Raw genomic sequence first — 13,420 nt, forward strand, 5'->3', positions numbered from 1 at the left:
TGAGTGGATGGGAAATAGGAAATACACCCTGGGGATCACTTCTATGGTTCTGCTCTACAGGGGCACGGGAAATTAACTTTCTTGGGTGGCGTAAGCCAGGGAACCTTGTTGGCTAAGCTTACTTAGGCCCTTGGGCCGATAGCCTAGTACCTACCTATGAAGCAGAAGTTCCTATTCCATTGTGTTAAATGTTCAGGATGCTGAATAACACTACAGCACCAAGTATTTACTCTTTCTCAAAAATTATTGTGCATAATTATATTCTAGTCTAAAATAATCAATAAGCAGCTTGCACTACCAAAAAAAAAAAAAAAAAGGGGGCGAGACACATTATTTTAGTAGCAAGGAAGTACTTTAGCTACTGTTTAATCTTAATTAAAGAGTCTAATAAAACAACCATGCTATCACTTAGTAATTAGCATACATAGGCATGATAATCATAAGTACCTTGTACATTGACCCCAGAAATGTAGGCTTCTAAATTAAACACTTGAAATAGTAGTCAGTCCTTCTCTTTAAATTTTATAAAAATCAGCTGCACAACCATGTCTTTCACTTGTAATTTCTTTAATAGCTTTTGCACTGCCCTGTTTAAAACAGGAACATTCAGTTACATCTTTTCTTTCTCTCCCAGTTATTTCCTGTTTACTTTTATGCTCTTATACTAATCTGCTAAGTCTTTCAGCTTTATTTTTAATGCAAAATTCCTCAAAATGTTTGCAAACTATTAGCAAGATTCAATGTTCTTTGTTTATCTTTCCATCCTCACCTGTTATCCTGAATACCCTAGGCCTTTTCTACTCTCTTAACTCTTTGGCTAAGAATTACAGCACTCCTTTCTGGCCACGGACACGTTATTGAATTTTACTAATCATCTTCAGTTGAATTGTAATATAATTTATGCCAAGCTGAAGTTGCCTAATTTTTGAAAATACATTTTTCTGTCTTTTTTCCATCTTATTTCCTGCAAGTGTTGTTGATTTGCTTTATGTTTTGCTAGCCCTTCTCCCAGACTTTGCCTTTCTTTTCCATGACAACTCTTTCCATAAAATCACTTATCTTTCTGCACTTTGCCATGCTTCCTCAGCATTGCTTACATTCCTCCTCTATGCTAGCCACTCCATAATAACTCCATGGCTTCACTTGTCTCTTCTTCACATAGCTGTAATACCACCCAGTCTTGGGTGTGCTAGATCCCAGATTTCTGTCCTCTGCACTCCAGAGAGCTCTTTCTCCTTTGGCAAACACAAGCCAATTCTGGTTATCAGCAGACCTCTCAAGAGACTGCATTATAGTTCACTTGAACAGAATGCATATAAAGTAACCTGTGATGCCCACCACTGACACCAATATGCGATGGCCACCAATATCTGTTGTCTCCATGCTGGGCCAGTAATCAAGGAGCCTGAATCCTCACTACCGACACTGGAGAGGGACATGCACTTGGAATACAAATGGATACACTCAGTATTTTCAGATGCAGACCTCTCTGTATCAAGTACAATTTGCCCTAAGAGCACACACTGAATACACACAGCCTGCTGTCTAGATGGTTGTTTATCTGTCTCCCTCCAGATCCCCAATAAGACTCCCCACTGGTACAGCTGTAAGGTTAGGTCCTCAGCTGAGTGTCCAAGCCAAGTCCTCCAGCACCCTTTCTGGAAACCCAGTGTTTCATGTCCCTGCCCCAAGTAGCTGACACACACACACCGGCGAAAGGCTGGCGCAGATGTACCTGCTGTGCCCCCTTCTGCACAGAGTACAAGGTAGTTATCACTGTCACCACACACTTCACAGTTACTTTAAGGCCCTTAACAAAGGGTATCCAATTAATACTGTGCAATATCAGTACTAATACAAATGGTACTAGATCACCAAGATGGTTAGGCCTTCTGGAGTGGCCCACACAGTGTCACCAAATAAATATAAGCACTCTCCAAGGTTAGATACTTACTATAAGGACAAGCCAAACTAAATGTTTTAAATATATTTAATAATAAATAATAAAAGAACATGAAAATATTGACTATATATTCACAGTAAACCATAGAGCTCAGATCACAGGAAATTTTGAAAAGAACATTGATGGACAGACTCACACAAATAAAGAAATACAATATCTGAACTAAGCTTCACTATATTCCTAACTGAATCTAAGAGAATTTTACTGTTCCTTAGTCAAGTTACTTACTACTGGCAAGGCAAGATGCTGTGGGGGTGAGGGTCTTTCCAGTCAGGCTTCCAAAACAGAATGCTCAATATTCTGAAATTTCTCTTTGTAACATCTAAAATATAATTTCCAACAGGGATAGTAGAATTATGTCATTGGGTCACCTGACTCTAGGTTCTCACAGTATTCCCTTTTGAAGCTGAGACAGGAAGTTAGCATAGACGGCCTCAATACACATCCAATTATTTATGGCTTTGCCTCAGGCCTCCTCTCTTTTCACTGAGCTAATGAACAAAGGCTCTTCGCCAGTCCCAGTGACTGTATTCAGCACTGCGGGTGCCTTTTAATGGCTTAACAACTCATTTACATTTCCCTTACCTTTCTTAAACTTAACCTCTTGTGCCAGTATCCTCTAATAAAACATATACATTTAATTCAGCTACAAAAATAATGTACATTTCTCTTCATTTCAGCAGGGTGCACTGTGAATACATTTTAACACAAGCAAACCTCACAAATACATTTTCAGCATACGCATCTATACAAAATCAGTTTGATATACAAATGACATATAGTTCTAATACATTGTAACACAGGCATCCTGTATAAATCAGTGTGATATTCACAGGACAGATCATTCTTTACAAAACTTCAGCTGGCTATGCAGACACTTGCCCATATCATATAACTCACCAATTACTTTTGTTCCACTTCCTCTGAAAATATTCACTTTAGTGCTCAGTGGACACATTACAGTCTATAAACATCAAGATAAAGATTTTGGTAAGCCTGCATCCAAACTGTTGCATTTATATATTTGTTACCCCAACTAAGTTGTCTAGCTCTTGCAGGATACCTCGATATTAAAAAGTACTTTACAAAACAGCTTTACTTTACAGAAGCAAATGTTAAATAAAAAAATGAATACTATTAAAATATTCATTTAAACAGTAAACAAGTATTAAGATTATAAAAATAGTAAAAGCTAAAACATGAATTCCCATTAAAGTAAAAATAAACATGAAAAAAAAATCAACACTGCAAAGTAACTTTGAAATAAAATTTCACAACTTGTCTGTATAAGTTTAAAAAAACAATGCTCTTCATACATTTCTTGTCTATACTTAACAGGAAAACTAAGTACCAAATTAATTGTCTTATCATATTGCAAAAAGACACTCAGATGGACAAAAGCTTTAAACTAAATGCTTCAGAGAAGCGGTGAGGAAGGCTAACGCATCAACAAACGGTTATCAGTTGAAACTAATATAATACTGTAGATTAATAAATGATGATTGCCGTCTAACTTGTTTGTTGTTAAAGATGCAGATAGGTATAATGCTCACAATTTTATAAATGTAGCAAAAAAAGTATCCAGAAAAAAACAACGTACAGACATACAAAAGCTCAACCTGGATGAATAAAACTGTAGCATACATCACGTCTAGCCAAACGAATTCTAGAAACTGGAAAACTGTTTGTGAACATTTCACACACCCTCATTATTGGTGAAGTCAAACCACAAAGCTGTCTCCCTCAAAATAAAAACAACCCAGAAAATCCAACTAAATTTGTAATAGGAACTAGACTAGAGCAAATTACATCCTATTAATTAACAGTTTGTCAAAATTCATGGCTCCCCCAAACTCCAAGAACACAGCTACCTATGTAAAATCATTTACAGAAACCTTGTACAAACATGTAAATGACTGCATTGAGGCTGCTGTACCTTACAGAAGGTGGATCCTTATCTTAGATTATATAAGAAAAGAAAAAAAAAGTCATGACCAAAAACAGGAAGAGCAACTCTTATACACAAGAGAGCTATATGATTAAACTAAACAAAAAACCAAGAGGTCTAAAAGTCCAACAAGGCCAATTATGAGGTTAGTACGGTTTACATACGTTTGTGCGAACAACATTCTTTCAGTTGCAATCTGCCAAAAATCAGAATGTCGAATGCACAAACATTTGTGAACCAAACAGTCGACTCCACTTATGCGAATGCATTAGTGCATTCGCATAAGTGTAAACAGACTATCTGCATGGAGATTGCGATACAGCGTGGAGTGGAAATTAATCCACAACCCCACTGTAGTGCGATCTCGGAGTTAGAATACATAAGTAGGGGGGTGTGGGGGGGCTTGCCCCACTGCAAAAACATGATTTGCCGTATAGGAGTTTGATTTACATCAGCTCCTATACGGCTATCATGTGGTGGTTTTGACAACAATGTCGAGTCAAATGCGTTGAGCATTTAGTTCAACATTGTCAACATTATTTTCTTTTAGTTTTGGTATTACTATTCGTTTATTTGAACGGAAAATGTTTTTCCATTCGAATAAACAATAGTAAACTGGTCAGTACAGCCTCACAGGCTAAGTACAATCACAGGGCTTTCTTCTGCTATGTCAGAATCTTAAAGGTAATACTCAGCAGTGTGCAGAAATAGTGGTAAATGGCACAACCTTCACTTGACCAGAGTAACATAGCAAACCTACTAAATGAGAAATTTAGCTCCAACTTCACCCCCCACTCTTCCCCCACTTCCCTCTAGGAAATCCCTTCTACAATACTCCCCAACTATCTACAGGGTCCTGGAGGTGCTCACTAAGGGCAAAAACACTGCTCCAATGGACTATAACACTATCCCCAATTGCCTCCTAAACAGCTTAACATTCTTCAACTAGAGCCTCAAAACAGGCTGTGTGCCAGGGAAATGGAGGGTTGCAATGGTTATCCCTCTTCATAAGGGTGAACCATCAACTGACCCCAGGAACTACAGATCCATCATTCTTACAGATCTAATATACAAAGCCGTACAATGAATTATCATGGAAATGATCAAACAGGACATTAGCAACCCACATGCACTAGACCCATCCCAGTATGGCTTTTTTAAGGGAAGGTTTTACCTGGTGGACTTCTTCAAGAGGTACACCATGGCTATGGATGAGGGGAAAACTGTGCATACTCCCTATCTGGACCTGGCTAAGGCGTTCAATATAATACCCCACTCGGATATTGTTGACAGACTCTCAGAAACCAGGAATAGATTCACACATAACTCACTTGATTGCCATTGGGATCAAAGATAGGACTGAAGAAGTCAGAATCGGTGAGTTCACCTCCATCAAGGGACTGGTCACCAGTGGGGTACCACAGGGCGCTGTGTTAGGCCTGCTTCTGTTTGGCATCTACTTCTTGGAAGCAAAGGCTAATGTCAATGGCCTTTGGCTCACCAAGTTCACAAATAACTGTAAATTGGGATCTATCATAGATTGCCCCCACAACACCAACATCCTAAAAGAGGGTCTAACACAAATGACAGTTGCAAAAGCCACGGATTAAAACTCAATGCAATGAAATGCATTATAGTGCCCTTTGGGAAAGCATCCACTCAAGCTAATTACTTCATTACAAAGACACCCCTAAGAATTGATCTGGATGTTGGGGATCTGGAAACATATGTAGACAGTAATCTGGCATTCATATCACAAACCACAAGAATAAATATTAAATCAATGAATAAAACAAACAAAAAAAAAAAAACAGAGGAGGAAATATTAAAGATACAAAACTTTAATACTTTCTTAGCACCTCGGCATACAAGCCTTCGAAGATATAAATACCTTACACAAAATCCTATTTTATAGTACCATTAATTAACACTCCAATCACATCATTAAATAATGCACCAATAAAAAATAACATTCAGTCATAGTAGTACTTTTCAATTGCATTCAAGATTCAAGCCCAAAGGTGTTAGGTACCAAACTTCAGAATGTATACAGTCTCTTTACAAAGCAATTTCTTTTTTTACTTCAATATCATTCATGGCCAGTAAGCTTAGCTGATTAGAGCCTGGTGCTAATAACACCAAAGTCGTGGGTTTGATCCCTGTAAAGGCCCAGCTACCTTTGGATGGTGCAGTAGTGCAGCAGTAACATTGTCACCTCACAGCAAGAGGTTCTCCAGTTCGATTCTCAGCTGGAGTGCCTTCTGTGCGGTGTCTGCATGTCCTCCCTGCGTTAGTGTGGGTTTCCTCTAGGTGCTCTGGGTTCCTCCCATGTTTGAAAGACATGTATCTAGAGCATTACTCCCTGGCCCTCCACTGGAAATTGGCTTCATTCCAAGTCGGACTTTCCTGGTAAACAAATGTTAAATAAATAAAATTCCATCCTTCTACACACACTAAAATAGTGCCCTTTAAGCAACTACTATCCCCCCATGATATAATGTATAATGGGTTGCTACAGCACTTTCACCTTTATTATGTTTAATATCCCTGAGATGCTCCTGCAATCTAATTTTAAAAGATCTTTTTGTTTCTCCAATACAGACAAGGTTACAGGAGCATCTCAGAGCATAAACACCTATACTATTATAATTAACAAACTGCCTTGGAATATAGATTACATGATTAATTTTGTCAAAAGAAGGAACTATATATTAACAAATGAAACACTTTCCACAAGGGGATGTTCCTAAAGATTTAGGTTCTACACATAATTCAACCTTTGGAAGCACAAAGGCACTATGAACAACTATGTCCTTTATGCTTCAACCCCTTTTCAAAGAAAGGGAAAGTTTATTCGGTATAACAGCTTTAAGAACTGTATCCTTTAACAAATAAGCCCAATAATATTTAATAACATCAAAAATCTCATCTGTCATCACATTAGAAGTAGTGACAAAATACACTTTTATATCTGTTATGTGTGTGGTATTACTTATCCTCACCACTTCTCTAGGGTGAAAATTGCCATTTACTTTGTTACTAACACCACTTATATCTTCACTATTACCAAACAATCTATTTAAAGCTTTTTTAAACTACACAAAAATCATAGCCTTTCTGTAAAATCAGCTACAAATTTTCCCCAATTCCTCCATGAATATATTGTTTCTGTTACAAAGTCTAAAGACCCGTAAGCATTCACTATAAGGCAATGAGTTTATTAAATGAGATGGGTGGCAGCTTTTACCATCCAAAAAATGATTGGTGTCAGGAAATTTTCTATGAACTCTAGTTTGTATATCTTCCCCTATTATACCTTCTAATTCTATAGCTAAAAAAAAAAAAAAACAAAAAACAAAAAAAAAAAAAACCTTTTCTTACCAGACTGTACACCATCAAATTGAATACCAAATTTATTACATTGCAAACTATTAATAAACTCATTTATTAACACTTCTCCCCCAGTCACATAAAAAATAAGGTCATTATTAAACCTAAAGTATTTTACTACATACTTTTTATAAAATTCTGATACAAATGTTTGATTTCAATAAAGCCCATAAAGAAATTTGCATACATGGGGCAGAGGATGCCCCCATGGCCGTCCCTCTCATTTGATGAAAAATGTGTCCATTAAATTCAAAACACTTGTGTGTTAGACTGAAATAAAGTAACTCAATCACATAAATTCATTAAAGGGCCATCTCCTAAAATACAATTCACTGCTTCAATGCATAAAGACTTATATTCGTATATAGACTTTTAATGTCTATAGTCAACCACTAATTTTCAACTTTCCATTTCACAGATTGTATTTTCTCTAACAAAAAATCAAGAGTCACGTATATAAGAATTAAGTTTCAAAACTGATTGTAACAAGTAATTATGAAGCAAAATACCTATATTATGTGAAAAATAATTAACAGCTGATACTACTGGCCAACCAGGCGGAGAAGATAAACTATTACGAATCTTGGTTAGACAATAAAATCTTGCTGTACTACATCCTTGAGTAGTGAACTTTCTATCAACATCATCCCTCGGGAAATATCCCAATCTATAGCGTTTATTTATTAAATCTTGAAATTCAAATAAGGCCCTTTCATATTCAAAAAATGTTACTTCGTTATACACATAAACATCATTTAAATTCTCATCACACATTTTCTTATATTGTGTATAGTGCATAACAACTATTTTATGGCCTTTACCAGCTGGCTTATCTACAAGATCATGCCATTTACTAATATCCTTTAGGGCTACTGGCATTCGACCAACACGTAGCCAAGATAATAAGAAAATCATTATTTGCTATCCAACTCATAAGAACGGGTATGGCATCCAGGTCCAAGGAAGTAATAGTGCCACACTCTGCTTAGCCTTTATAAGACCCAGCATTGAGTACAATGCCCCTTTGGCATGCACCTGGCCAAGCACTTGCAGCCGTTGAAATTCCCATAAAGGTTCCTCCTCCAGGAGAATCCAGTGTACAAATACCCTCACCTACACAGATAGCCTTAAGGTCTTATTCCCTGTACTCAGTCTTGCGCAAGTTACTGACAGGCGATTTATGCCTAGCATAGAAGGCATCCTCAGATACAGCTCTGATGGATCCCTTGCACATTTGTCAGACAAACACCACCAGAAACACTACATCCAAGGAACTTAACTTTGTCTGTGATATAAACAGAACTTGCTGGAGGGACCGATATGTGTCTCAAAGGATTCCCACGCTAGGTAATAAGCTCCCCATCTATGTGAAGCAGAGCTCATCCTTGACCCTGTTCAAAAGAAACCTTCATCATTGGATGGGAAATCTCAAATTCACCCCTGGCCTGGCCTCATGTCTCTGACGAATAGAGGTCATCAGTAATAAATTAGTCCCCAACAAACATACCCCCCACCACCACCACATAACTCTCTGCTACCTGTTTATTAACATACCCCACCATATAGGCATCCAAGGAAGTCAGGGACAAACCTGGGTTGAGTTGCACAGCTAGGCATGTAAAGACCCTGGTGGTTGTTAGTCTAATATGAACCTGTGAACATTTAGAGAAGATAAATTAGACTGCAGACAGTTTTCAGCTTAACACTGATGTAAAGTCTCTGAATGTACTACTATAATGATAAAGAAAAGGATCTGCTGAACAGCATTGCTGTTTGTACTTTATCAGTGTTAACTGTTTAGAAGTTATTTTTCATTTGGCTGGTGTACACTGTTTTAATTTTGACTTTGTCAGCAAAGACTCAAGAGTCTGATAATGCACATAGGCTGCCAGGGGTGTAATTTTCACAGCTGATGTGTGTGAATGAGAAAGTCAACAAAGCCAGATAGTTCTTCTACAACCATTTTCTAAATCATACATTTGTCTGTAAAGTCTCTAGGTGTCCTCTGAAGTAGTCAACTTGCTTCTGGTGTTCTTTAAATACAATAGGTTATTTTCCTGTTCTTGTGTGAATTGTACCATCAAGATCTGTAACTTTGTACTTTAGGCCTGAAGTTTCTGATGGTAAGCCAGACAGCATGAGTAAGATTAAGTCTTGCTGTGCATTCTACCACTATTAACAAATACTAAACAACATCAGCAGTTCCCTTTCATTTTTTTTTGGCCACTTATTAATACTATTAGACTGTTTATAGTCCTCTCACCACTTAAACCACAGACAGTTCTGCAGCTTACAAGAAAAAGCTGCCATATCTGGGGTTTCTAACAGTTACTTGTATGTCACAGTCTTTCCCGGACTCTTTTTGTTTTGTTTTTTTTTTTGCCTAACTGCACATTTCAGCAATGCACAATACACTGCATTTAGGGAGCCCCTCACAGCTTACAGAAACGTATTTTATATGTCATTGGTGTTCAGTGAATATCTCTTTTAAGCCAGCTCTCATTATCTCCCGTTATTTCTGTCCAACTAATCATACTGGTCTTAATACATAGATTAGTGCCACCAGCAAAAAAAATAAAATAATAATTCAGTCTGTTTCTAATACCCACTGCTATATCACTGATGGAGGAATGAAGTTTAAGAAGATAACACCTTACTTTTATCCATTACACGTGTTTACCACACCCATCTCCTGCAAGATGTTGAGAAATACCTTATGGCCCAAAGTATTTCAGTTCTAAATTCATGCCAGTAACAGAATGACTAGCATTAGAAGCTAAGTAACTCTTCTACTGTTGTGACGCAATAAAAAAACTTTCCAGTCTTGAACCTACCTCACCCTCGAGTGCTAGTTTAACTGATCAACCAGACCTGGTGAGAGTAAATGCATCACAGGTTCCCTCTGCAGGCACTGTTGAAGAAATTTACTCATCAATGATAAGAAAAAGAATGTCAAAATCATTTTTTTTTTTTTTTTTTTTTTAATATTACTTTCCAAGAAGAACATCAACCTCAGAATTACAACTGTACACACTTGAAAAAAACTAACTAGTCTATGGCAGCACCACAGATATGCGGCACTCTATTTTCTAGTTTTTTACTCTCTTACAATAGTTTACTAGGTCAGTCTTATGGCATCCATGTAGTTTGCAAAGGTTCAGGAAGAATACCCACCACCACAAACACTCTGGGTACTAATGCCTTCTTGTGCTTGTGGAGTAACGTCTGTAAGGATTTTCAGGTCTGGTCAGTTTATGTTTTCCTTCCAGCTTGTGAACACAAGGTTTCAGTCTTGTTAACTTAAAATATTCTAAGTTCCTGAAAGGCCCTTCACATTGTTAGTGCTCTCTGTCATGCCACCATCTGCCCAATGAGCATTTATATCATAGCAGTTCAGCCATTCCACAAAGGTAAAGTTAACAGTTACCACAGACTGCCAATTTAATGTTAACCTAGAAGCCGAACATTAGTAATTTTTTGGAAAATGCTTTCAAAACGCTCATTGCACAAGAAAAAAATTATACTGATGATAGCTATCCAAAGTGTGAGCATGTATATGTGTGTACGTATATATGCATACACACACATAGCTCTACATACACACACATACCAAATAACCAAAAAGCACATAAAAACTCAAGATGAACTCAAAGGAAACAGCCACAGCATGTCACCAATTCTGATAATTCTCTTTATTGGGTAAAAAAACCAAGTTAAGCACTTTCGTCCCCCCTAACGTTACATGGGACTTTTTCAGAACCAAGAACCATCTTACTTTACCAATTAAAATACCCTATTCAATTAACCAATAAACCAATCAGGTTCCAATTAGAAAACAATTAAAAATTAAAAAAAAAATTTAACCCTCAGCATGTCTGAGCTTCAATAAATAATTAATACTAGTGTATTCATTCAAACCAGTATACACAAAAGCATTCAGCCTTAGCTGCCATTTTAATTCATATAATTCAAGATGTTCAGGTAAAAGTTTACCTTGAATATCAGGGACAATCTGTTGTATCACAGAAAAATCAAATGCATGTTCCTTATACTCAGTAACATGTTTACATAAAGCATTAATTTGTTTGCTATTTTCAAAGTCCAAAGGTGTTCATACATTCCTTCCCTTAATCACCTATAAATTTTACCTATGTAGAATCCAGGACATTGTAAACATTTTGCTACATACACATTTTTGATTGACATGTAAAATGCCCATGCACAATAAACTGAAAGTTAGCCAACTTAAACTTCTACCCCATTGAAGTAATACAGGAGCAATGTCTGCACAACCCACATTTAAAATTTCCACAGGACCTATTGCCATGACCTACTATTGTGTTTACTGATGTATTACTTTCTAATACATTTTTAAGGAAACTATCCCTTTTAAACACAACGTCCAGTTTGACACCCAGCTTAGTTGGTATAGCTTGATCAAGGGTTAAAAAAAAACAGTTCTTATTTAAAATCTTAACTACTGCCTGACTATCCTTATTAAACACCATTATAAAGGAAAAACTCATCTTATCAATTTTACTTTTGAATCTGTGGTGGTGCAGCGGTAGCGTTGTTGCCTCACAGCAAGAGGTTCTCCAGTTCAAGTCTCGGCTGGAGTGCGGGGAATGCTTTCTGTGTGGAGTCCGCATGTCCTCCCCGTGGTTGGGTGGGAGTTCAAAAGACATGCGTAAATGGGCGTGCCTTCGTTGAAGGTTGAACGCCGAGCTGGCACCTCGGCGTTCATGAAAATCTACTGCCAATCATTAGTGCACCGGAGTTCCGCTGTGGCGATCCCTAACCGGGAAAAGCCGAAAGACAACAACATCTGATTATCATCATTTACAGTACCATTTTTCATGGCCACTTTCTATAAGGGTAGTCTGTTGGCATAAAACTGGTTTAAATGTCCTATTCATTCTTTTCAGTTTGACTTCTTTACTGATATAGTCCAATAGTGTTTCAGGATAGCCCCTTTTCTTAAGCATATCCAATATAAAGTTAATTTCAGTGATAAAATCCCTTTCATCTGTTACCATACTTGCTACTCTTACCAATTGTCCTTTGACTACTGATCTTTTTTGGTAAGTTGGATGGCAACTGCTGTATTTCAAATAAAAATTGGAAAAAGTAGGTTTACTATAGATCTGGAACTCATAAATGGTGAGATTGTGAACCTCCAGTCGATGGACCCCACACAGTTCGGCTTCAAGGGCAGATCATGCCTCCTGAACCTGGTGGATTTCTTTGAGACAGTTACTCAGGCTATAGATAAGGGAAAAGAGGTACACACGGCTTACCTTGACCTTGCTAAAGCATTTGACACTATTTCCCATTCAGGTATTATTGATAAGCTCACTAGCCTGGGCATAAACCCTTACGTCACAAGATGAATCGCAAACTGGCTCTCAGACAGATCCCATAAAGTAAGAGTAGTGGGATCTATGTCCGAATCCAGACTAGTAACGAGTGGTGTGCCTCAGGGCTCTGTCCTGGGGCCCCTCCTGTTTGGCATATACTTCTCAGAAGTACAGGCAAGCACGGAAGGGCTGTGGCTGACTAAGTTTGCAGACAACTGCAAACTGGGTGCTATAATAGAGTCTCCAGCTGACATAGAGATCCTCAAGAAGGGCCTAAATGAGACTGATGCATGGTGTCAAAGCCATGGTCTCAAGCTAAATGCAAAAAAATGCATAGTAATCCCCTTTGGAAAAAACAGAGTACCCGCAAACTACAACATAGGAGGTAATCCCCTGAAATCTGAAGAAGAAATAAGGGATCTAGGGACCCAAGTAGATAGTCAGCTTTCCTTTGATAACCATGTTGCCAAAGTGGTTAGAAAATCCTTCTATGTGACCCATCTGATCACAAAAGGGTTTGCATCAAGATCTAAGGATGTAATGGTTCCCCTCTACTCTTCCCTCATCAGACCCATTATTGAGTACAATGCACCAACTGGAATGTATCTGGCCAGGCATCTCCAGCAGCTGGAGAGACCACAGAGGTACCTAACCAAGAGGATTACTGGCCTCAAAAAGTTGCCCTATGCAGCACGATTGAAAAAGCTAAGACTGTTCTCTGTTGCATACCACTTTCGCAGAGGCGATCTCTGTCTAACATAC

General features: G+C 37.9%; 1 protein-coding gene across 3 annotated transcripts in view; it reads right to left on the bottom strand.

Annotated features, from left to right (window-relative positions):
- Positions 1–13,420, bottom strand: part of STX11 (syntaxin 11) — a 1,126,953-nt gene that overhangs the window by 824,985 nt on the left and 288,548 nt on the right. The gene's annotated exons all lie outside the window — the stretch shown is intronic.

The sequence above is a fragment of the Protopterus annectens genome, chromosome 1.part0, assembly GCF_019279795.1.
Source record: "Protopterus annectens isolate FY-2018-M chromosome 1.part0, PAN1.0, whole genome shotgun sequence".
Classification (NCBI taxonomy): Eukaryota; Metazoa; Chordata; order Ceratodontiformes; family Protopteridae; genus Protopterus; species Protopterus annectens.